This window comes from Squalius cephalus, assembly GCF_949319135.1.
Source record: "Squalius cephalus genome assembly, chromosome: 8".
NCBI classification, from domain to species: Eukaryota; Metazoa; Chordata; class Actinopteri; order Cypriniformes; family Leuciscidae; genus Squalius; species Squalius cephalus.
This window is the reverse complement of record NC_137129.1, coordinates 34,692,458-34,714,650: the sequence shown is the minus strand read 5'-3', so window position 1 is coordinate 34,714,650 and position 22,193 is coordinate 34,692,458. Positions and strand designations below refer to the sequence as shown.

Below are 22,193 nucleotides of genomic sequence, written 5' to 3'. Positions count from 1 at the left end.
TCTTCTTCCGGCAACTTCATCAAGTCAACTTGTTCTTTTAAAATTCTTAAAAAAGAACAAACAAATCCTGTAAATTGCAGGATTAAATCTAAAATAGAATTTGAACAATGTCTTTAAAAATGGACAATGAGCATAAATAAACAGCATACACAATTATTTTATTATTTTTTGAACATTTTGAGTATCACTCTGATTAGGAATTTGTCTTGGGCTCAAAATATAACCACTGTATCACATAAATCATAACAACACATATAAATCATAACAACAAACAACATTTAAAACAATACATATCCAAACACAATAAAAAGCAAGCAACTGTAAACACATTTAATAGACCACTTACTATTTACTATACTGCAATTTCTGAACTTAATTGATCACGCCACTAATTTACATCTGCCTAGATAATTTTGTTATCATTATGAAGGGGAAAATCATTATGAATGTTGAATCCATATCTCTTCTCAACATCTAGCCGGCAGCCATATCACCCTGTAGCCCAAGACTGGTTGCCCACTGAAGCTAAGCAGGACTGAGCCTGGTTAGTATCTGGATGGGAGACCTCCAGGGAAAAACCAGGTTGCTGCTGGAAGAGGTGTTAGAAAGGCCAGCAGGGGGTGCTCACCCTGTGGTCTGTGTGGGTCCTAGCGCCCCAGTATAGCGATGGGAACACTATACTTTCAAAGAGCACTGTCCTTCAGATGAGACGTAAAACCGAGGTCCTGACTCTCTGTGGTCATTAAAAATCCCATGGCATTTTTCGTAAAGAGTAGGGGTGTAACCCCGGTGTCCTGGCCACATTCCACCCATTGGCCCTTACCAATCATGACCTCCTAATAATCCCCTTACATTGAATTGGCTCTATCACTCTCTCTCCTCTCTCCACCTATAGCTGGTGTGTGGTGAGCGTACTGGCGCCGTTGTACTGTGGCTGCCGTCGTATCATCCAAGTGGATGCTGCACACTGGTGGTGGTTGAGTAGAGATCCCCTGATATGATTGTAAAGCGCTTTGGATGTACAGTAGTACATATGAAAGCGCTATATAAATGCCTCATTCTATTTTATTCTATTCTATTCTATTCTATTCTATTCTATTCTATCTAACAGTCTATCTAACAGTCTGTCCAGCTGTTCATAACATGTTAAATATGAATATTTTTCTTACACAAATGCATCACTTTGCATCAGAAGGCCTTTATTAACCTCCGGGAGCCGTGTGGAGCACTTTATGATGGATAGATGCACTTTTATGGACTTCAAAACAGAAACGGCCCTCACTGCCATTATAAAGCTTGGAAGAGCCATCTTAGACATTTTTTACTCCAATTGTATTCGTCTAAAAGAAGAATGTCCTATAAAACCTTGGATGACTTGAGGGTGAGTAAATCCTGGGGTAATTTTAATTTTTGGGTGAACTATCCCTTTAACTCACAATAAAATACACAGATATGCTGGCTGTTGGATTATTGATACATGCACATAGAAGGACTGAGTCACATATGCTGCTATCCCAATGTGCAATATGCACTATATCCACTGTGTAGGCTATAGTAATTATATAATTTTTGTATATTTTCAGTATTTAGTTTTGATTGTCTTATATGTTGATTTATTTGGTCTATCTTTAGTGTATGTTATATACACCTGTTGTTGTCCTAATTGTACTACCCTTATTATCTTTTCTTATTTATGCTTGTACTTTGCCCATTTGAGCTTGGAGAAACACAATTTCGTTCTGCTGTACACTATTGTTGTATGGTTGTAATGACAATAAAGCACTTTGAACTTAAACTATTCAACTTACTGCCAAAAAAAGATCCAGAATATTACACAAACCTCAAATAATTAAATTTATTAAATAAAACAAATATTTTTATGCTTAATCTCAATTTATTTACCAATGTACTTGCTGCTGACAATCGATGATTTAAATAAACCATAAGGAAAAATTACTTTAGATTTTTTGTTTTTATTGGTGAAGTAGCCTAAGATTAAAACTCTGGCTGCATCCAAAATCGCTATATAGTAGTCTTTATGGGCAAATATTAATCCAAACATAGACCATATGCACTAAATTAATAATAAATTATAAATGTGTTCAGCATTCTGCAACAAATATTTTTCAGATTTTGTAGACTATTTTAAGTTGTAACATGAGCAGGATATATTAACAGCAGTTCATTGAAAGATAACAGACCTGAAGCCTTTACATGCATGATGATGTTTGATTGTTTGATCATCTCCACTTCGTACAGGGCAAAATTTGCTTTCACTTCATGTGCTTTCACCTTAATTTCCCCCTAAACCTGTTCCTATTCTTTTCTGTTAGGAAATGAATGTGAAAATTATAGGAATAATGTGTATGCTACGGATTTTTAAATTATTCTGTGCAATATGAATTCAAATAAAATTTACAAAGGAGAAAATGTCTCTTTCCATTTGCTTAACACACCAATAAGTCTACACCTGTAACTTGTGGCTGTTGTATAACAGAGCGCATAACAAAGGAGACGGGGAAGGCGGGAGCTCCAGAGGAGGATGTGGAACAGGTTATATGTGGTGTATATATATGAGGCCTGGTAGATACTATTACAGGGAACAGGAACAAAATATAATCCTGACAACACCCAAAGGTGAATCAGATACCTAAATATAAAAGGTAACATGCAAAGGAGAAATGTTAACGATATGCAAACTCTCGTATTTCCTTATCAATATTTCCATAATATGCAAGTCAATAACATGTTTCATCACACAGAGCCGAGAGGTTTGGTGAATTAACAATCCTCAACTCCACGTGTGGCTGTTGTATAAAGAGCGCATAACAAAGGAGACAGGTAAGGCTGGGGCTCTGGAGGAGGGTATAGAACAGGAGTGGGATGAAAACAGTCCATGGGGGAGTGGAGAGAGGGAGGAGACAAGAGCAGAAGGAGCCAGGCAGGGACCCAGGACACAGCCAGCGAGATGTTGCATGGCAGAGTTGCAGGAGGGAGGAGCCATGGTGGAGGACTGGTAGATACTATCACAGGGAACAGAAACAAAACATAATCCTGACAACACCCAAAGGTGAATCAGATACAAGGTCATAAATCTTACTCTGCTAAACTTGACAGCTGAATCGACGACAGACTACTGTCCTACACATTATCCTGAGATAAAAGGTAAAATTTATAATATATATATAATAAATGATAATTATTATGATGCTTAAAGTTAATTAAAAGTTTTATTTGTGCGCTGTATTCCAAATCTTTAGAATCCACGCATGCTCAAATGTTCATTACTTCATCACCTATTGCACCATACGGTGATTTAGGTAATGTTATGTATGCATTTGAATAAGATATCCCTCACGCATTGAGCGTGAGACTCACGCAATTGACACTTTTCACACGCTCTCACGCCACATTTTCTTACGCACAGAAAAATTGCCGAGCAAAGAGGTACTTTTAATATTAAACTAATTCCCAGCTCTTAGATTCCGTCAATTTTATTACGAAATTCAGACAAAAATACGTTTGGCGCTTGTAAATGAGACATGACAGATCTCTGAGCGCCTCAGTTCAAGTGCACGTGAACCGATCATCTGTTACTTTTTTATTTAAAGATGCAGTACAACTTACCGAAAGTATACATAACATCGACCAATTAGTGTTTTTCAACCACGGAAAGAGGTCAATATAACAGCAGGAGAACAATTATGTCACATAACGTTACCTTTACCTCAGGAAAGCCATTTAATGACCATAGCATGTTAATTGAATAGAAAAAATAGAGGAGATTTTGCTGAGCACTATATTACATATTTATTATATTTTTACTTATGTCATTAAATAATTGTTATTATAACAAAAACTGCATTATATTTAATTTAATTTGTTATTTTTAACCTTTAATAATACCAGCAGATTGGGCCCTCTATGTTTACAGCATTAGGTGAGATTATTTTTTTAAATAAAATTTAAAATAAACATGTATCCAAATTAGTCAATATTGAATCAAAATCGGAATCAAATCACAAGAATGGAATTGAAATCTTGAAATTTTTGTCAAGCAATAAAAACTCTATCCTCACTGTAAAAAAGGATTTGAGGCTTTTGCTACCTCAACTCATTTTCATAAGTCAGTTCAACTAAAATGTTGAGTGTACTTAAGATATCAAGTTTCCCTGTGCCCAACTACTCCGTTTAATCAGAGTAGTTCAGGCAACATATATTTCTTAGTTGTATGAGCGGCCCCTGCATAAATATGTGGGAAACCCCACAGAGCGCCCCCCTACAACGCGTGCGACGGCGACCTACGAGAAACTTCCATTTTGGATGGATCAAGAGTTCCTGAGGTAAGCTTGAACTTCTATCTTACTTGTGTTAATAAAAATACTTGTTAAATTAAGTGTAAACTAGATACATGTTACACAGGGTTGTCAGTGGCCACGATAAAAATATTTTTGTCCGCATTCCATGTGCGGGTGTTCATAAAACACTGCTGCTGCACCTGCACATGACATGCGGTCAAAAATATATTTATCGTGGCCACTGACAACAACCCTGTGTAATATGTATATTGTAATGTCATTTATCGTGGCCACAAATTTGTTCCTTGTTTTACGAATTCGTTCCCTCTTTATAGTTAAGTCTTGACGACGAATTATAAGGATTCATTAACTTCGCGCGCGGCGCACTGGGTTTTTGCTCTGGCACTTTTTAAACTGCGTCTGACGAAGGAATTCATATTTCTGAAGCGAGTCTTACACTTCACAACGAATAAATAGCTTTTATAAAAATGTATAAAACAAAGTATTTAAGTTACTTGAACTCTGGAAAGAGGCTAAAACCTTTTTTTTATTATTATGTAGGCTATAATGCTGGTGGCTGACCGTTGAGTTGCCATGGTAACGTTAACCGGGAACATATTCAAGCTGCTGAAGAGGACGTCGTAACGTTATTTTACAATAAATCATGGATATTTTGAGAATTATGTATGGTATAATTATTCTTAATAGACATTTGGATAACAATTTAGATAATTTAATATTGAACTATACAGTAAATAAGTTAGACAGCACAAATCCCTAATTAGAACTCATCCTGCCCTATTGTAAGTGGGAACAAAAACATTTAATTAATAAAACCATCACAAAGTTTTGTGATTGTAACGTTAAGTGACATATCAGCAGCCCCAGTGTTATCAGAAATAAGTATTATAAGCATGCTTGGTCCTACAGTTGTCACAGTTTCTCAAAAGTTCCTGTTTTTTTGTGTGTGTTGAGACTTCAAACCAGAAGAGAAGAGCAGCTGCTTTGCTCGGACTTCCATATTACCTAAAGGAGCAGGATCCAAACAGTTCCATCCGTGTCTGTGAGGTGAGTTGATTTCAATATGTCATGGGTAACTGTTGTCACAGTAAAAAACATTTATTAAAGGTATAGTTCATCCAAAAATAAAAATTTGCTGTTAATTTACTCACCCTCAGGCCATCCAATATGTAGTTTTTTTTTTAACAGTGGTCAATATATTATTTGTTGTAAATATACTGACAAATATATGAAATAATATATTGCGTTAACATATTGTAAGTACACTCAACTAATTACATTTTACAGTGTAGCCTAAATATATTGTAAATACAATTTTCAATATATGAAAAGCGGCAATTCCTTATGTACATTGTAATATATAACACAATATATTAATGCAATATATTATTTCATATATTTTTCAGTGCATTTACACCATATATTGGTCATAAATATATGGAAATATATATATGGAAATATATTTCGTTCCGTAAGGGTTATCACGCCCCCGTCGCCACACTGTTCTACTGAAGGATAAGTCACCTACATCTTAGATGGCCTGAGGGTGTGTAAAATAACAGCAAATTTTAATTTTGGGGTGAACTATCCCTTTAATGTAAGACAAAGCTAAATGACTGTCTTTGTTTTAAACATGTTTTTTGTATGTCAGTGTAAGTGCACTATAAATACTGCCCACTAAATTCACATAGTCACTGCAATAATTTATGGCCATAATTACAGTTTTATCCTTTATAGCTTAGTACAAAACCAGGCACGTTTTTCATTGCATATTCTGGTTTTGGGAAAATGGATACATTCTAGTGCTAGACAAACTAAAAACTACATTGAAATATCTATTGTGTAATTACTATGTAGGTTTTTTTTTTTTTTTTTTTTTTACATAGGGTAGTACATTAAAGGGTTAGTTCACCCATAAATGAAAATTCTTTCATTAATTACTCACCTTAATGTCGTTCCTAACCCGTAAGACCGTTATTCATCTTTGGAACACAAATGAAGATATTTTTTATGAAATCTGAGAGCTTTCTGACCCCTCCATAGACAGCAACGTTATTACCACTTTTCAAGGCCCAGAATGGCAGTAAAAGACATCGTTAAAATAATCCATGTGACTCATGTGGTTCAACCTTAATGTTATGAAGCCACGAGAATACTTTTGTGTAAAAAAAAATAAAAATAACGAACTTATTCAACAATGTCTTCTCAGCGTCGGAGAGTGACACGGAAGAGAATAAATTGTTGAATAAAATCGTTATTTTGGGGTTTTTTTTGTGCATAAAGTATTCTCATGATGCTTCATAACATTAAGGTTGAACCACATGAGTCACATGGACTATTTTAACAATGTCTTTACTGCCTTTCTGGGCCTTGAAAAGTGGTAATAACGTTGCTGTCTATGGAGGGGTCAGAAAGCTCTCGGATTTCATCAAAAATATCTTCATTTGTGTTCCAAAGATGAACGAAGGTCTTACGGGTTTGTAACGAAACGAGTGAGAAATTAATGACTGAATTTTCATTTTTGGGTGAACTAACCCTTTCAAGTTTGGTATTGTAACAGTACATGCTTAATTACTAAATACTTCATTATGTTCTTTAGACTACCAGTTCCAAACAAGAGGCTACAAAAGAAGTTGACGTTGGCCTTGGCTTCTCATTGTAATACTGAAGACGGCGGAAGGAGCCAAGCACTTCTAGCTAAGGAGATAGTCGTTATTGCAGTTGTGCTGGAAGAGAACATCATCATACGTGAGCTAGGAGATGTTGGAAATGCCTTTTCCTCACTCATGGGTCTTCTTTACTGTCTTGACATAGACTATCCCAAGTGACTGAACTTGTACACATTCGCGATGATACAAAAAGTTTTCATGGACATCGGCAGTGGTATCGGCATCGATTTTATTTCTATATTTACAGTTTTATGTACCAGAGTTTACATTTTTTTAGATAAATGTTTATGTTTACAGAAACATTAATATGAAATGTCAATGTTTAGCTATGTGTTTTAATGGTAAGGTGTTTTAACATTAAGTACATTAAAAGATGTTGTCTGTTTTGAAATCAAATAAAATAGCATTCTGTATGTTCTTCTTTGCAAATGAATCATTTTTATGTAGTACTATTAGAAAACAGAAACTTAAGTTGTGTGGGCAAATTACGCAGTTCAGTTTGTTGAATGAACTTAACATTCCAACTAAAATGAACTATTCTTGAAAAAGTAACCTGGCTGCCTTAAAAAAATAAGTTAATTCAACAAAATTAATAGTTGAGACAATTTTTATTTTGTTTGCACAACTAATAATTATAAATTGACTCAACAAGATGCTTAGTGTAAACAACTCAAGATAGCAGAAAAGTTTGTTGGTGTCACTCATTTTATGTTGTCTCAACTGGGATTCAGGTTTACACAACTTTTAATGTCTTGTTGGTGTAACTAAAAAACTAGTTCATTAAACTTAAATTAAAGTTGATCAGACTATTTTGTTGCCTTTACCTTTGTTACCCCAACGATTAATTCTAGGTTTAAGGAACTCCAATATATGTACAAACAACTGAATTTTCTTAGCTTACTTAACACAACATTTTAAGGCAGCCAGGTTACAAATTATTTTAAGTTGAATGAACTTGTTCGTTTTTACAGTACAATGTAAACATTGTAACATGTTGTCACTAAACTTCATAAAATTCTATTTAGTTACCAAATGTTTTGACAATCACAAATACACTTATTGTGATGCAATATTTGTTTTTACATAAGGTTTGAACATAAATATTCACATTTTTAGTGCATGTCTGTGTAAGGTAAAAGGACACAAGCTGTTGTAGCTGCTCATTTGCATTTAAAGGAACAGACACAAAAACGATGCTTTTTTGCTCACCCTCAAAAAGTGACAAATTTAACATGCTATATAAAAATATCTGTGGGATATTTTGAGCTAAGACTTCACATACACACTCTGGGGACATCAAAGACTTATTTTACACCTTGTGAAAAGGGCATTATACCACCCCTTTAAATATCCCTGGCTGTTACTAGTAGTAATTTAGTTTTGACTAGTCAAAATTCAAATTCCAGATAACTTAATTCCAAATTTGACTCGCTGAATTGGAATTAAGATATCTACAATGTGACAATGACTAGTCATAATATACATTCGAGATATCTACAATGCTATTTTGACTAGTCATATTCTTTCATTTGAAAATATTTCTGGATATCTTCAAATGCAGACATCCCAAGTCTCCCGGAAGTTCCGGGAGTCTCCCGCATGTCGATAGCGGCTCCCTGATGCCCGCAAATCAGTTAAAATCTCCCGGAACCTAGAGCGAGCAAGAGCGCGCGCACGGCAGAGAAAGGGAGCGAGATACCTTGCGTGTGTGTGCTAGTGTGCCCCACGAAGCGCATGTAAGGACCCAACCAATCAATTGTCAGTGCGGGGGGCGCTTTTATCTATACTACCGAATCGAATTAATCCAATCGACCCCCCCCCCCCCCCCCCCCCTGGAGATTTCTTGACTCCCTTCAAATCAAGTATATTTGTATAGCGCTTTTCACAATACAGATTGTATCAAAGCAGCTTCACAGTATTAAAATAAAAAAGTTTGTTTCTAGTGGAATTTATTGATTGATAGAATAAAATTAAATATCCCCAAAATATCCCCAACTGAGCAAGCCAAAGGCAACAGTGGCAAGGAACCGAAAAACTCCATCAAGTGACCTAATGGTGTCCTAAAACTCCATCAGGTGACCTAATGGAGAAAAAAAAACCTTGGGAGAACCCAGGCTCAGTCGGGGCCAGTTCTCCTCTGGCATTTATGAACTAGAGGCCGGATTGTAGTTTGAAACTGTGAAATTAACACTATTATATGAATGCCTGGCTGAAAAGATGCGTCTTTAATCTAGTTTTAAACTGGGAGAGTGAGTCCGAGTACTTATTCATTAGATACTAGTTCTTATTTATTAGATATACCTCTTAAAAAGACACTTAGTACTTAATCATTAGATTATAGTGCCTATTAAATTGGTATTAGTACTTATTCATTAGATACTACTTACTCATTAGATACAATGGCAAGCTGTTTTAACATTTCATCCTTAAAAACTACTAGTATCTATTTTCATGCTACTAGTACTCATTTTTTTAGATAGTATCTTTTCCATTAAGTACTAGTACTTATTCATTAGCTACTAGTGCTTATTCTTTGGGTACTAGTGCCTATTTGTTAGATACTAGTGCTTATTCTTTGGGTACTAGTACCTTTTTAAAGATACTAGTACTTATTCATTAGATACTAGTTCTTTTTTATTAGATAATAGTACCTCTTAAAAAGACACTAGTACTTATTCATTAGATTCTAGTTCCTATTAAATTGGTACTAGTACTTATTCATTAGTTACTAGTATTTATTATTAGATACTAGCACTTATTAATTAGATACTATTACCTATTATAGATACTATAGTACTTATTCATTAGATACTAGTACTTATTTCAAAAGTGACTAGTAACTATTCTTTTGTTAGTAACAAATAATTTTTTTTTGGCCATTGACTTCTATGAGGATCTGTCATTCAGATATCAACTATTCAGTTCTGACTAGTATGTATTCCATTTGTGACTAGTACATATTTATTAGATACTAGTAGTTATTTATTAGGTAGGCAACTAGTACTTATTTTTTAGATACTAGTACCTATTACTAGATACTATACACTGTAAAAAGTCATCATTCTGTGGGTTTGTAGATTTCATGAAATTTAATATGTAAACTTTATTTAACACAATTAATTTCTTGTTTTTTTCAACAGTTTTTTGCGTTAAATTTATTTAAAAATTACTGTAATACAATCTACTAAGTTTTGTTGTTTAGGATTTAGCTATTCTTTTTGAATAATTCCAAATAGAGAGAATATTGAATTAATCCAACGTGATGCAAATAAGCTGTTTTCAATTTACAAGCATTTCCTGTTCAAACGCGCGCTTGAAGCAGCTCAACACGAGCACACACATGCGCACGGAGTTTCCTCGCTGCAGACAAGTGATATTTTGCACACTTTTTTAATATTTGCTTAGTTCTATCTTTGTAATATCAATAAAGGACACCGATTAACGTTAAAAAGGCAGCTGTAAAACTATTCACCTCTGAAGTTGATGCTCACTAGGCCTGTCCTGGGCCGGGTTTCCCGATAACGATGTATCTTAGCTCTTAAGAGCGCTTTCACGTGCAAGGTTACGAATGCTCGCAGCAATTCCACGAGCGTTTCCCAAAAATGCACTTAACATGAACGCGCGAGAACGCGCTCTACGTGCTACTTAAGAGTCGCTGTCCATTCGTGAAGTGCTGAAATAACCTTATATGGAATCGTATTCTGAACGTTTAACCTAATAATTGTCATCTGTTGTGGATTAGCAATCAAGACAAGTCTATATAAAGCACCTACAGGCGGAGGCACTGATAAAATGGCTGAACAAAGATAAAAAAAAATAAAAAAACGAAAAGATACCTTTCAAAGAGATGAAAATAATGTCCTTTTAGAGGAGATCGAGTGATTTAAAGGATTTTTTAAATTTATTTTTATGTTCATTACATTAATTTTGATTAAAATTATTAGATTAAATTATTTATATTTTTTTGTTTTGTTTTCTGACCTTTTTAATTATTTAATTTATACATTAATTTAACCAAAAAAAAAAAAAAAAAGAGTAATAAAGTGTACAATAAAGTACAATCAAAACCTTATATTATAATCACATTGCATTTGAATAAAGTTAAAGGTGTTATCTGCCGGTTGTCCTGCAGGTGTCCTCATAAATCTGTCTTCTTACGATGCACTTGGGGATGTACGATTACTCCAGAGCACTCGTAGATCTACGAAGATTTTAAAGTGCTACGTAAGCTACGATGCTTTTGAGAAACAGACCTGGGCCCGGTTTCCCAAAGCGTTCTTATCTCTAAGTAGTTCTTAACCTCTTCCTTAACCTCTCTCTTAACCTTATGGGACGGTTCCCGAAACGTTCGTACGCTAAGTATATCTTTTGTAAGTCACACTTTCGTAAGGTTGGTCTGGACCACTCTTAGCTTTACCTTATCACTGTTGCAGGTCTAAATGAATATAATTCTGAAGTTTTAATACACCCAGACAGTATTAAATTAGGCTAATTCAAGTGTTTTCATGCAAAGAATAAAATTGTCATTACACTGATTGTTGTTAGATTTTTAATTATATTATTATACAATATTATTAATTGAATTAAAACGCTCTTTTAAAGGCCAGTGAAAGCATAGGCTACTGTCAGTTAAGTCCTATTCGGACGCTAATATTGTTTCTCATGGGCTCGTCCGGTATTTTAAACATTTACAGGGGTAAGTCGGTGATTTTAGTGCCGTCCGAATCCATAATATCAGTGTTTTTCTCACCCAATCCGCGTAAAAATCCCTGGCCAAATTAGTACCTTCTGTTTTTTGACAAAAAGGCATGTGGTAATTTAATTGCCGTCTGAATCCACATCTCCGAGTTTACAAGAGATTCAAAATTCAAGGTTTAAATCCTTTTTTGATCACTGCCGAGCACCGTACGCAAGAAGTAAACTTTTATTACTGAAATGCTGGAAAGTATTTACACAAGAACAATATTTCATCGCAGCTCCACCTCAGCGAACAAAAATGGGAAAGAAAAGGCAGCACGTAAATTTTTGAAAAGGTTATTGTGGCAGCAATAGGCTATATGTTACAATTTTAAAATATGTAGGCTAGGCTATTATAGGCTATTATAGTTTGGATTATTTTTTTTATAATATCCAATAATCATAATAAATTGCAATTTCAACTATTTCTTAAGTGCTTCATTTATAAAGATGACCGCTTTTTCAAATAAACAGCCCCTGCACGAGAGAATAATTGATTCTCGAGCCATCGATTTCAAACAATTCAGCACCATCGCCACGGACAGCGCCGGGTCACGTCGCACGTAAGAAGGTATATCTTAAGCAGCTTTCTAAGGTAGGGGAGCGCGGGGCACAACCTAACGCGGGGTTAGTTGTAACACGCTTGTTTTAAATACTTCCGCACATGCTTGGATGACGGAACTTTGTTTATTTACTAGTTGCCATATCAACACTATATAGAAAAAAAAAAATCCGCCAAAATTATTTTCTTTTTGGAAGATATCCATAGACATTTATTAAACCATAGCAAAAGTAAATTTCTTACTTAAGTTAATTTTTCATCTCTATTTTTTGTGTTTATTTAAAATAAGACAAATCTGATATTATTTTACTCTCCAAGATGTTATTTAACAGTTGAGATAGTTCTTTAATGCTTCGCTAGCTAGCAGAAGACACTAGCAGGGTTTAAATCCCAGTTGTGCAGGCGGGGGCATGTTGTAACACTGCGTTACAATGTGCCCCTATTAGAAATATGCTATTATATTCTATACTTTTATTAATTTTATTGAGAAAACGTGAGAAAAAGGTGAATAAAGACTGAGAGTCAATGTCCAGAAATTACTAATTATTTATTTGTTTTGAACTATGTTGTATAGCTGTGTTTTCATGTGTCCGTAGTCAAAACTCAAAAATGAGTTTATATTTAATTATTAAAAATTGCCATTATTTTATATGACAAAGTTTTTTAATTGTATTTTATTTAGAAAATATTTTAGTTTGTTTTGTATATTTTTTTTTATTAGATCAGATAACATTTTAAGCTGCCATATGTCATGTTACAATGTGCCCCACACATGTTACAATGTACCCCACCTATGGGGCATGTTGTCACATTTCACTTCCATTCTTTCGGGGTATATCAAGAAAAAAGTATATACTGTATTAATAAAACAAAAACACATAATTGTACTAGACATGTGGGAAATTAATGTGGGGAAAAAATAAATACTCTGAACCATAAGTAGATTTGCACAAACTGAGAAAGTCAAAAAGCGTTAGGTTGTGCCCCGCTCTCCCCTATAGTTTGGGGAACACACTTAGGAAAATAAACAAATTTGGTAAGATATATCTTTCGAGTCTTCTTAGCAGGCTAAGAGTGAGCGTTATCGGGAAACCGGGCCCATAATATTAAGATCAGTCGTACGATCAGTTTTTACGATCAACTTAGGCTTATGATGCTTTTGGGAAACGCAGCCCTGGAGTTTCCCGATGACAATCTGGAGGCAAAGCTTGGCACTCTTTTTAAAAATAATTCCTGTTCACAAAGTCAAACAGTAAATTTTTTACAGGTTCTTCTCAGGGCTTGCTTCGTCCTCTTTGGTTTGATCTACCATATGCACTGAATTCAGAGTGAACAGTCTCCAGTCGCACAGAGTTTACACTGCTGTTTTAATACGAGATTATTAGATGCACTGTGTTTAAAGTGAGATTGTTATTAGTTTAACAGAGTTCAGTTATTAAAATCTACACTCTTTTAAAATAAAATTGTTATTAGTGTAATCTGTTAAAACATCGGTTTCTTTTGTTTTCAGAAAATGTGGAAACCTTGTTTTTTATATCTATTGTATTTTAAACAATGCAGCTCTGTTGTGTATTTTGAACAATTTGTGACTTCACAAGCTGTTTTAAAACTGTTTTCAACCTGTATGAATTAATATGCCTTAAAAGGTAATTGGAAAAAAGATGCATTTAGTTCTGTTGATAAAGAGTAGTGAATATTCACTCGGAGTACTAACAGATGCCATTTCTGTGACTGTTGTTGGCAATAATAAAAGAGTTTGTAATTCATCTTCATCAATTCGTCTGTTATTCATACTTGAAATTTTAACCCGATTTAATTAAATTATTTGAATTAATACATTCATTAAAAATAATAAAACCAACTTATTTGTGTTGAATGAAAACAAATCTATTAAGTAGTATTTATAAGCATAGTGGGGTTTTTTGTCCAAAGGAAACCAATATTTTTGTTTAAATTTTACTTAAATTTGTTTTGTGCTAATTGCAGTTACTCATTTTGAATGGTTAATTTGTAAGAATCTCATATGATTAATTTTAACTCAATTCTTAAGTCTTGTTGAATTTAATTAATAGTATTGCTTGTAATCTGTTGCCACAATTTTATTGAGTAGATATAGTGTATTATTTTTTACAGTGTAGGCCTACTTATTCATTAGCTACTAGTACTTATTCAATAGATACTAGTACTTATTCATTAGATACTAGTACTTATTCATTAGATACTAGTACTTATTCATTATATACTAGTACCTATTAATTAGATACTAGTACTTATTAATTAGCTACCAGTACTTATTCAATAGATATTACCTATTTATTAGATAATCGTTTACTTGATTGTTTGAGTTAAACATACCCAAATAATTGACTAAAAATCCACCAGTTAATTTTATCTAAAATTTACAGTTATATTTACAGTAAGTTTTTTTCACTAAAAGAATTTAGTATTTGACTAACCAATTATTTATTTATAATATACTTAATATATTTGTGAAATCAAAATATTTGAGAATGGAGAATTAAACTGATCTGTTTCATGAAACAAAAATATTACTTAATTCAAATCAATATTATTAATATATTTAACACACTCTTAAAATTGAGTAAGTTTACTCAATTAAAACATTGCACCCTCCCCCACCCTCTGACGTGAGGACAACTCAGCGGTTAAGTGAGCGCGGGCTGTTTGAATTCTCTCCAGTCCAGAACAGTTCTTCTCTTCTCGTTGTTGCAGAATTGTTGCATTTCTGTGAAATTCAGGTTCCCTTTCGTCAGCAGGGAACTCCGACGCCTCGTCGGGGGAGTTCCCCTGACGAATTGGGATCACGCCAGGGATCCAACCACCTTCGAGAGAGTTAACAACGAGCCAATGAAAGAGAAACTGAATTGGCATGCAAAATTTGCATTCCGCATCCCGCCTACCAGCGCGGGTATAAAAGGCGGAAGTAAACATTGCATCATTGCTTATCGCCTCGGAGCCGAACAGATTGCTTTGTGCTGCTGTTTTCCGCCTGAGAAGTGAAGTTTTTTCAACGAGTCTCTTCGGGAAGAGTCCTCTCTGGTGCCGGTGTGACAGCCTCGTCAGTGATCGCCGCTTCTGCCAGCTGTGAAAAAAAAAAAAAAAGCCGTTTTCACGGCTGGTATTTGAGTGCCCACACGGGCTTGCAGTTTCCCCGTGTGTGGCCGCGGTGGGTCCCTGAGTGCTTCGGCACTGAAAGAGAGGTTCTCTCTCTTTCCTAAAAGAGTTTTGGGCGACCTGCTTCTTTGTCTACGTGACAAAGATGTCATCTCGCCCGTGTGTTTCTGGATGCGGTAGACTTCTGTCTCAGGGTGATGGTCACAGACACTGCGTCTCGTGCTTGGGCTTAGCGCACGCAGAGGCAGCGTTTGTGAACGAGTCATGTTCTCATTGTGGGAACATGACTCTGGCGACGCTCCGCTCGAGACTTCGAATCCTTCAGCAGAAAATTGCTGAGGGTGTCCCTTCAGTCTACACCCGATCTAGTTCGTCGGCTGGTTCAGTTCAGCAGGCGACTACTTCGGCTGTGGCTGTTGGTGAGCGTATGAGGGTTACAGTGCGGACTACCTCGCCAGGTGAAAGATCCTCACGAGGCTCCCACTCCTCTGTAGCGCCGTTGCCATCGGTGCCCCCGTTGGAGCCACTGGTGCCGCCCCGTGCGGTTCCGGTTGTTTCCTTCGGGGCGCCACCTGAAGATGCGATGTCTATCGCTGCATCGGAGGGAGAGCGGTCATCCTCAGGTGACGACTCGGCGGGTCTACCCCCTTCGGGTGTGGTGGCTGCGGCCGAGCCGGATCCTGAGCTGGCCGCTATGCTTGCCCGGGCGGCCGCGAATGTCGGGCTCGTGTGGAACCCCCCACCGTGTCCCGAGCCTTCGCGGCTTGATGATTGGTGTATCGGGGCGGGTCGCGCTGGTTCTCAGCGTCCCGCTCCGGTCCCTTTCTTCCCGGAGGTGCATGAAGAGGTGACGAGGTCATGGATGGCACCCCTGACTGCCAGACATAGATCAACTCACCCCTCCTCCCTCACCACTTTGGATGGTGGAGCGGTTAAGGGATACGAGGGAATCCCCCCGGTGGAGCGGTCAGTAGCGATGCAGCTGTGTCCGAAAGCCGCTTCCACTTGGCGGGGTGCCCCTTCACTCCCCTCCCGCGCCTGTAGGTTCTCCTCTGGTCTAACCGAGAAGGCCTACACGGCGTGTGGAGAAGCCGCTTCCGCCCTGCATGCCATGGCGTTGCTTCAGGTCCACCAGGCCAAGGCGCTTCATGACATGCAGCAAGGTGGTCCCGACCCAGGGGTGCTGCAGGAGCTGCGTGTGGCGACGGACTTCGCCCTCCGGGCGACGAAAGTCACCGCACGTTCTCTGGGACGGGCGATGTCCACTTTGGTGGTCCAGGAGCGCCACCTCTGGCTTACCCTCGCGGATATGCGGGATTCAGAGAAATCCAGATTTCTGAATGCTCCCATATCCCGAGGGGGCCTTTTCGGCGACTCGGTGGGGGACTTCGCCCAAGAGTTCTCCGCCGCCCAAAAGCAGTCTGAGGCGCTTCGGCATGTCCTGCCCAGGAAACGGACTGCTGCTGGTCCGTCTCCTGTGGCCGAAGAACCTCGGGCTGCTCGTCGCCGAGGGCGCCCTCCTGCGGCCGCCTCTGCTCCTCCTTCTGGACAGCAGTCCAACTCCAGGAGGCGGGGCGCCGGTCGTAGGGGGGCTCCCCCGCCCGCTCAGCCGCCTCCACCCCCCAAGAAGGCGAAAGGAAAGAGGCGTTCCTGAGACGGGCGACCCAGAGGACCGAGGAACTGCTCTACGGGAGGGGGCCTCTGCTCCCCTCCTTCCCCCGGAGGAGGGCCGGGTGGAAAATCTTTTGTTTGTGTCTGTTTCTGTTCCGCCACCGACCACCCGGTCGGTGGTACCCACAATTTCAATAAAAGAGCAGTTTCTTCCTCCTCTGGGTCATTCACGGATGAGGCTGCTGAACAAGCAGTCTCGTCCGTTAGAGAGTGGGACGACAGTGTGCGCCACCCTCGGGTCTCGCCACTCTCAGTCCCCTCTCCCCAGCTCTCAGATAGCAGTGGCGCCACCTCGGTCACGCCACTCCTCTCTGTCGCTGGGCGGGAAGGCTCGGAGACCAGCAGCCGCCCGTGGGCCTCGCTCCTCGTCTCCTCCCCTTCCCTCGCCAGGCGACAGCCCGCAGCAGAACACTCTCGGGTCTTCTCTGCCGTCTGTCCCCCGGTGGAGGCAGGTAGGTGTTGTCCAATTACACACCCAGACCCCGCTCTCGGCCGCTACGATGCCACCAGAGCCGTGTCCCTGCCCTCCACCTCGCTGCCCCTCCGCGGGTACGCCGGTCGTGCGGGTGGGCTCGTTGCGGCGGTTTCTCGGAGCCTGGTTAGAGCTCCCGAGTCCGTCGCGCTGGCTCATCCGCACCATCCGGCTCGGCTATGCAATTCAGTTTGCACGCCGGCCTCCCAAGTTCAGGGGCATCCACTTCACCCGTGTGCGTCTAGTGGATGCTCCGGTCTTGCGGAAAGAGATCGACGTCCTGCTGGCGAAGGACGCGATCGAGCCGGTCCCTCCAGCCGATATGAGGTCAGGGTTTTACAGCCCTTACTTCATTGTACCCAAGAAAGGCGGTGGGTTACGGCCAATCCTGGATCTGCGAGTATTGAATCGGGCCCTGCACAAGCTCCCGTTCAAGATGCTCACACAGAAACGCATTTTCGAGTGCATCCGTCCCCAGGATTGGTTTGCAGCGATCGACCTGAAGGACGCGTACTTTCATGTCTCGATTCTTCCTCGACACAGACCATTTCTTCGGTTTGCTTTCGAGGGTCGAGCATATCAGTACAAGGTCCTACCCTTCGGGCTGGCCCTGTCGCCCCGTGTCTTCACGAAAGTCGCGGAGGCGGCCATTGTTCCCATGAGAGAACAAGGCGTTCGCATTCTCAACTATCTCGACGACTGGCTCATTCTGGCTCACTCGCGAGATGTGTTGTGCGATCACAGGGACATGGTGCTCCGTCACCTCAGTCAGTTGGGGCTTCAGGTCAACTGGGAGAAGAGCAAACTCTGCCCCGTGCAGAGGATCTCTTATCTCGGTATGGAACTGGACTCAGTCGCTCAGACTGCGCGCCTCACAGAGGAGCGCGTCCAGTCAGTGCTCACCTGTCTCAAGTCCTTTCGAGGCAGGACAGCGGTCCCACTGAAACAGTTTCAGAGGCTCCTGGGGCATATGGCAGCCGCAGCCGCAGTAACGCCGCTCGGCTTGTTGCATATGAGACCGCTCCAGCACTGGCTTCACGACCGAGTCCCGAGGTGGGCGTGGCAGAGCGGCACGTTCCGGGTCAAAGTCACCCCGCACTGTCGCCAAACCTTCTCCCCTTGGTCGGATCCTGCATTTCTACGGGCCGGAGTGCCCCTAGTCCAGGTTTCCAGGCATGCTGTGGTGTTCACAGATGCTTCTGCCAAGGGTTGGGGGGCCACGTACAAAGGGCATGCAGTCTCGGGTCTGTGGACGGGGCCCCAGCTGCATTGGCACATCAATTGCCTAGAGTTGCAAGCAGTACGCTTGGCCTTGTGTCGCCTCAAGGGGTTTCTCAGACACAAGCATGTACTGGTCCGTACGGACAGCACTGCGACCGTTGCGTACATCAACCGACAAGGTGGTCTGCGCTCCCGTCGTATGTCGCGACTCGCCTCCCACCTCCTCCTATGGAGTCAGAAGCATCTGAGGTCGCTTCGTGCCATTCATGTCCCAGGGGAGTTCAATTATGTGGCCGACGAGCTTTCACGTCAGCCTCCCCTTCCGGGAGAGTGGCGACTCCATCCCCAGGCGGTCCAGCTGATTTGGCGAATCTTCGGAGCCGCACAGGTAGACCTGTTTGCCTCTCCGGACACGACCCATTGCCAGTGGTATTACTCCCTGACCGAGGGAACTCTCGGCACGGATGCCCTGGCACACAGCTGGCCCCGGGACTTACGCAAATATGCGTTCCCCCCAGTGAGCCTTCTTGCACAGACACTGTGCAAGGTCAGGGAGGACGAGGAGCAGGTCCTTTTGGTAGCCCCGTATTGGCCAACCCGGACTTGGTTCCCAGAACTCATGCTCCTCGCGACAGCCCCTCCTTGGCCGATTCCTCTGAGGAACGACCTTCTTTCTCAGAGACGGGGCACTCTATGGCACCCGCGTCCAGACCTCTGGAAACTCCATGTCTGGTCCCTGGACGGGACGCGGAGGTTCTAGATGGCCTGCCACAGGCAGTGGTAGATACCATCTCTTCAGCTAGAGCCCCCTCTACGAGGCGCCTCTATGCTCTGAAGTGGAACCTGTTCGTCGGCTGGTGTTCTTCCCACGGGGAGAACCCACGAACTTGCCCGATCAGAGTCGTGCTCTCCTTCCTACAACAAGGGTTGGAGCGAAGGCTGTCTCCCTCCACCCTTAAAGTGTATGCTGCCGCAATAGCCGCATATCACGATGTAGTTGAAGGTAAGTCCGTGGGGAAGCACGACCTGGTCATCAGATTCCTCAAGGGTGCTAGGAGGCTAAATCCACCTCGCAACTTGCACCCTGTACCCTCTTGGGACTTAACTCTGGTGCTTAAGGCACTTCAAAGTCCTCCTTTTGAGCCTTTGCTGTCAGTCGAGCTTAATATCCTGTCCATTAAGACAGCGCTCCTGTTAGCATTGGCTTCCTTCAAGAGGGTAGGGGATCTGCAGGCATTTTCGGTCGACGAATCGTGCCTAGAGTTCGGGCCTGGCCTTTCTCAGGTCATATTGAGACCCAGGCTCGGATATGTGCCCAAGGTTCCTACCACTCCCTTCGCGGACCAGGTAGTGAACCTGCAAGCGCTGCCCCAGGAGGAGGCAGACCCAGCCCTAGCTTTTCTCTGTCCCGTCCGGGCCCTCCGGGTTTATATAGACAGAACGCAAAGCTTTAGGACCTCAGATCAGCTCTTTGTTTGTTACGGAGGCCAGCAGAAGGGGAAGGCTGTCTCCAAGCAGAGGTTAGCCCACTGGCTAGTGGATGCTATCACCAGGGCTTATGAGTCCCAGGGTGAGCCCTGCCCACCTAGGTTGCGGGCTCACTCCACTAGGAGTGTTGCCGCTTCCTGGGCTCTGGCACAAGGCGCCTCGCTAACAGACATTTGTAGAGCTGCGGGCTGGGCGACACCGAACACGTTCGCTAGGTTTTATAGCCTACGTGTGGAACCGGTTTCCTCCCGAGTACTCGCTACGGCCAGTAACTAGAGGGAATAGGTGTGTCGGCTTGCGACGCCATTCCGTGAGCGGATACGTGCGTCTTTGTGCTCCGTTGGTTACCCAACAAACGGCTAACCTCGTGAGTTCCTCCATCACCCCTCCGGTGCCAGGCGTTGCGGACCGCCCGGCACCAGGTCTGCTACCTTCAGTAAGGAGTTGCTAGTAGACTGGGTGTTCTTTCCAGTGGTCCCTGCGGCGACCCATGATTGCCACGTGCAGTTCAGCCGTGTCTTCCCCTTGACAGACTCATTCTGTCGTCCCTGTTGAGTACGCTCCTCACTCCTCTGGACTGGGACTACCTTCAAGGACTGCCATATGTTTCACTACCCTACGTGGTTAGTACATGTGTGTATATGAGGGCCTTCCTCTAGGCTGCCTCAGCTTCCGCAGCGTTCCTTCCCCCCTATTATATCCTTGGGGTCGGGCACGCTTTCCCAGTGTTATCCAATATCCACTGATTGGGTCTTGCGGAACAGCAGTGTGATTCCCTAGCTAGCTCCCGCAAAATTTTCTGGAAACTGCTGCAGGGTAGCTTAGCTGGGCGCTGGAAGGGGCCAGCACTATGGCGTTTTGGTAGGGATCCCAATTCGTCAGGGGAACTCCCCCGACGAGGCGTCGGAGTTCCCTGCTGACGAAAGGGAACGTCTCGGTTACGTATGGTAACCCTCGTTCCCTGAGTCCAGGGAACGGAGACGCCTCGTCCCGTCGCCATACTGCTGTACCTTCGCGGAGGACTGGACACTGTTCGGCTCCTCAGCGAGAAGCAATGATGCAATGTTTACTTCCGCCTTTTATACCCGCGCTGGTAGGCGGGATGCGGAATGCAAATTTTGCATGCCAATTCAGTTTCTCTTTCATTGGCTCGTTGTTAACTCTCTCGAAGGTGGTTGGATCCCTGGCGTGATCCCAATTCGTCAGGGGAACTCCCCCGACGAGGCGTCTCCGTTCCCTGGACTCAGGGAACGAGGGTTACCATACGTAACCGAGACGTTTGTGTATGTTTTGTTTTATCTATAAATCATTACTGTGCTTTAAATCATTTTATTTAATACAAAACAACATACAGAGGCATAATGTGACACGTAAATGAGAGTCGGGTATGTTTTTTCGCGTGATTGAAACGCCTTGCATAAAACACAAGACTTTATTCCTAATGATGATGAATATAATTAATTTGGATGATAAAATGTCCTCAGAATTGTCACTGTTTGTTTATTGGAAGGTTATGGACTGGAGTCAGTCGCTCGCATTATCTTTCAGCTATGAGTGAAGTTCTCAGTTTTGAAGTTCGAAGTTCACCCGTAGAGCGCGAGTCCGTCTCCGGCACAAGAACCAGCACTGATCCGGTGGAAACTGGAAAACAGACTGGTTGATTACACTTGAATTAGGCTACCTGAATGTTTAAATGTTTCATTTGTACTTCTAAAATGTTTGTTAATTGAGTTTAAATGTAGGCAATATTGTATACATGTTAAAACAGTGTAAAATATACTGTATTGCTGTACTCGACAATAAAGGCCAATGTCATGTATACTGGTGGTTGTATGGAATACTATTTTACAAAGGTTTAGAGGAAATAAAAAAAGTTTATATTACTCATAAATAAAACAGTTATTATTAATAATACAGCG

General features: G+C 41.3%; 1 protein-coding gene across 1 annotated transcript in view; it reads left to right on the top strand.

Moving 5' to 3' along the window:
- Positions 1-3,056: 3,056 nt before the first annotated feature.
- Positions 3,057-22,193, top strand: part of LOC307162793 (nuclear GTPase SLIP-GC-like) — a 45,528-nt gene continuing 26,391 nt past the window's right edge. The window contains exon 1 of the mRNA XM_079878419.1: positions 3,057-3,165. The gene's annotated coding sequence lies outside the window, so the exon portion shown is untranslated. The remainder of the gene's footprint in view (positions 3,166-22,193) is intronic.